Below are 5,000 nucleotides of genomic sequence, written 5' to 3'. Positions count from 1 at the left end.
GAGTAGCCTAAACAATGAAACTAACTTTCCCGCCGTGGAAAATCAGACAAGAAGGACTTTGTATTTTATTTCAGTGGAAGGCGAAATTGCTCAAAATGTATTCACATCTAGTCAATCCCGAATAGAGAGGCAGGAAAGAACTCAAGTAGTGTTGAAGGGGAGGTAAGCACGGCAACATCAAACCAGCAATTGCCTACCGTCAAGAAAACAAAGACAACTGATGTTCCGAAGCCAGACACTCCGAGATATGTCCAGGTTTGCACGCAAATGTGAAAAATCGCAAAAATCGCAGAACTCTGAAAGGCTAGAGAAGGCAAGTCCCCCAAAAGTGTTGCGACTTTTGCGATTTTAACAATTTTTGCGAAAATTGCGAAAAAATTGCAAAACGCTGAAAAGTTAGGGAAAACAAGACCCCCCAAAGTGTTGTGAGTTTTGCAATTTTAACGATTTTGCCAAAAATTGCGAAAAATCATAAAACTCTGAAAAGCTAGAGAAGTTAAGTCCCCAAAAGTGTTGTGATTTTTGGGAAAATTGCGAAAAAACGCAAAAATCGCAGAACACTGAAAAGCTTGAGAACACAAGTCCCATACAAGAGTTTTGGGAAAATTGCGCATTTTGCGAAAAATCGCAAAAATCGCAGAACACTGAAGAGCTAGTGCCGCAGTGCCATAGTCAATGAATAATGAAGACTAGTACTTGAAGTCTAAGTTAGTTGAACGACTGCTACCGCAGTGCCGTAGTCGATGAACAATGAAGTCTAAGTTAGTTGAACGACTGAGAATTGACACTGTCGCTAAAAGCGTAATCATGTAGGACAGCTCATTAACCGAACTGCAAAATGAAAGCTAAAATTTGACGAGAATGCTTAGGACTAATCATTAAACTAGTGCTTTCTTCTTCACACAATCTTGCGAAAAGTGTACTTAGGCCTAATCACTGAAACGAGCACTTAGGCTAAATCAGTAAATGAATGGCAATAAAATATTATTTCATGTTCTCATTTTTGTGGATACGATGTTTTCGAAAAAGTCGCACACGAGTCCTGAAAATTGACACTGTCACTAAAAGTGTAATTGTGTAGGACAGCTCATTAACCGAACCGCAAAATGAAAGCTAACTCATGAGGTAAATTCATATTTATGAAAGCTAACTCACGAGATATATTCATGTGTAGCGGGCTTGTTTTGGCTCGTGGATTAAAGAACAAGGTATATTCATGCATAGCACGCTTGTTTCGGCTCGGGTATATCCATTTGTAGCATGCTAGTAGAATACCTTGGGTGTTTGAAAAAGTGTTTGCTATCATATGATTCACAAAATTAAAGAAAGGGTACAAGTAATGTATTTTGTTTTGTTGTTGTTGTCGTGGTAACAAACAAGGCATTGATGCGCTCGATTAAGCAACGGAGTGGTTATTCATTTTGGTGACTCCAGCACTGCGGAAGCAGCATTGCAACTCGAATGCGGCACTGCGGGAGCAGTTTTTCAAGTTCGATATTTTGTGGGCTGGGTATTAAGAAATCTCGCCCTTGAATATTTGCCAGCACAAAGAGTTAGAGTTCTCCATATGACAATTCCAGGCATTTGTTTACATTTGAAAGCACAGCTTCATCAGAAAGATGGTGGCAACATTGGGACTTTCTTTCCTTCTGTAAGAGCACCCAGATTCTTCCTTTAAAAACGTTTTAACCCTAGCTATGATCTCTTCGTTTGCGAACACATAAAGTTGATACTGCACCATGTTTTGTTTGATGGACAAGTAGTCGGATGGTGTTGCGTTACTGTCACTGTTCGATCATTATTCAAATTAGGTAGTGTTTACTCATGCATTACATTGGATGCATGTTCATTTCTTTCGAGTTTTGGATAAGGGAAGACAATTTAGTTTCTTTGTGTGCTTTGAAATTCACTTTCTGTAAATAATGCCATTGCAGTTTTGTTAAGGATACATATTTGGTCTATTTGTGCGTTATTCTTTGTTCTTTTAATGTCTGGAAGTTGTCGCATTTTACTACATGGAAAGCTCGAAAGAGCAACTTGTTTTATTTATTCACACCACACTTTCAGTAAATTGTGAATGCTTATTCCACTTATTTTTAAAGTCATTGCTTTCAGTTACTAATGATTGCTACACTGCTTAAAGGCATTGAGAAACTATAGATTCAAGGTTCAGTGGTTTTGAATTGGTTGGTTGACACGCAGTGAAATTCAAGAATTCTCACACCACCAAATGGTCAGCATTTGATTGCTGGCACTCGATTCCCAAGATGTAATATACCAAACTGTCGTATGGGCTCCTGCTTCTTCTGGGTTGTGACCTACAGACAAATCCGACTATTGTTGTGGCCTTGTGTTCGCTTTCTTTTCAGTGTTCTGCGATTTTTCGCAAAATTCGCAATTTTCGCTAAAATTGTTAAAATTGCAACTCTTGTCGGGCAGTTGTCTTCTCTAACTATTTGCAATTTTCGCAAAAATCGATGTTTGCGATTTTAACGCAGAACACTGAAAAGCTAGAAAAGACAAGTCCCCGATAAGAGTCGAGATTTTAACCATTTTTGCGAAAATAGCGATTTTTTGCAATTTTCGCAAAAATAAAAAAAATCGTGAGTCCTAGTTGGGGATTTGCCTTCTACGATTTTTCGCAAAATTCGCAATTTTCGCATTTGCGTGCAAACCTGCACATAAGTGGACACTCCGCAAAGAGGTAAGGCAAACACAGTAATGACCATGTAAAGTCAGTGGTTTGGAGGTTTGATAACAGATGTGCATTCAACACCATTTATCACATTCAAAATTTTGATGGATATTGTAACCTATGTTTTCATTATTAAACCACTGGTTGTCAATTTCATTTCTTGCATCTTGAGAGACAAATTAATTTATGTGGATGTTAGAACTCGTTTAGCCAAAGGACTCTATAGCAAAGAACGAGGTATAGAGTTATCCCACAGTTACTCAGCTTTGCTGGAAATAATTCAAACAGTTTGAGCTCGCCGCTTGAAAATTGAAAACGTTTCTTGGCACAAATTAAACAAGGTCTGGGTCAGCAGCCAGAGTCCTCTCAACCTTCTCTGTTGGCCCATTTGCAGCTGTTAATGGACCGCGCGCTCACGTATTCATGGTCCAGTGTCCAAAATTTTCATTTTTCAGTCCACAATGTCATTGAGCAGGGCAGACTAGCCTGGTCCCGGTCGGACATGATTCACGATCGTGCTCAGACTTTCTTCACATATCAGGATTTGAGATCTAATGCTACCATCCCGTCTCGTCCAAATGGTAATTCCCAAGTTCGTTCTCTACCAAGGAGAATTAAAAGCGTCTTTCACATCGAATGAAAGATTTTCGGTCAATGTTTACATCGACAACTTCTACGGTGGGGAGTCCCCTGTTTCTTCTCAGCAGGCCTTTCAGCGTATGAACTCGCTTTTTAATGATGTTAGCCTTATGGCGTCCCCCGAAAAAGATGTACCACCCTGCCATCATATGCTGTGCCTTGGTATTTGGATCAATACCTTGGACATGATATTGTCAGTTCCCTCTTTTCGTATTTCTGAATTGTACCAAGAGCTGCACATATGGTTAAACAAATCTTTGTTCACACGACACGAACTCCAGCAGTTACTTGGCAAATTGTCCTTTGTGTCTGCTTGCGTGCATCCTGGCCGGGTGTTCATGAGCCGTTTGTTACACGCCCTTTCTGCTTGTTTCTCACGTCCCAAGAAAGCTTCTCTCCCGCTCACTGATGAGCTTCGTTCAGACCTCGACTGGTGGCTGTTCTTCCTTTCACAGTACAATGGCATTTCGGTTATTCCTTCCAATGTGCTCATTTCCAATCCCGACCTGTTCGCGACTGACGCTTGCCTGTCCGGTTGCGGGGCGATTTGTTTTGGGGAGTTTTTCCACTGCGAATTTCCAGATTTCATTCTCTCTCAAGATCTTCACATCAATGAACTGGAACTCCTTACTGTTGCGATCGCCATCAAATTGTGGTCACACAAGCTTGAGGGCCTCAAAGTAGAGCTGCTTTCGGACAATTCTACCTGTGTCCCAGTCATCAATTCGCAGTATTCCCCTAATCTTTTCATGCAGCAATGTTTACGAGAACTGTGGCAGCTCCTTGCCTTGTTTAACATCCAGCTGGTTGTTCGTCATGTTCCTGGGTGTGATAGTTAACTCGCCAATTCACTAAGCAGATTTCACACTGGAGACTTCAGTGCTCAGTTCCATGCATTATCTGCCAGCCTGCAGTTCTCAGAGTGCCCTGTCCCAGACAGTTTGTTTCATTTCACCGTTACCTAATATGTTCCTTTTATTAAGTTTCTATTTTTGACGGTGTCTCCTTTGCAGAAAACTCACAGACTTTACTGGAATACGCCTTCCAGATTCAGTCGTGGGCATTTCAAGAGTCTACGAAGAGGAACAAGAGAACTCAGTTGAACGTGTATATTTTATTTCGTGAATATTATAACTTGGCTCCGTTTCCGGTCTCGAAGCGGTCATTCTGAGCCTATTTAGTTTTTCTTTAACGTTCACTATCCTGTTACCTTTCAATTATTAATTACATCAATATTTTGAAGCATATCAATAGGTCACTGGATGCCGATTTTTCTTTCATGCATGACTATGATGCCTTTCTCACCCTTCGGGCGCTCCGCCGTGTCATGAGTGATTCTGTTCGAATCACTCATCCAGTCACTATTGACATGCTTCTTAATGGTTTCAGCTTTTCGATTGGGCAAATTCATTGCACGTTTGCATGCATGCTGCCTTTTTAGTCGCTTTCTTTTTCGTTTCTTCGAATTTCTAACTTAGTTCCTTATAAGTTGCCCGATTTGGGTTTTAATAAGGCATATTTTTTAACACGTTCGGACGTCTCGTTCTCCGCCACTGGCACGGTTTTACAAGTTTATAGAACTAAGACCATTCAGTTTTATCAGCGTGTTTTAGAAATTCCGTTACCGCTCATTCCTAATTCTATTTTGTGCCCAGTTTCTGCGATC

The sequence above is a fragment of the Montipora foliosa genome, chromosome 1 (genome assembly GCF_036669935.1).
Source record: "Montipora foliosa isolate CH-2021 chromosome 1, ASM3666993v2, whole genome shotgun sequence".
Classification (NCBI taxonomy): domain Eukaryota; kingdom Metazoa; phylum Cnidaria; class Anthozoa; order Scleractinia; family Acroporidae; genus Montipora; species Montipora foliosa.
This window is presented reverse-complemented; position numbering follows the sequence as displayed.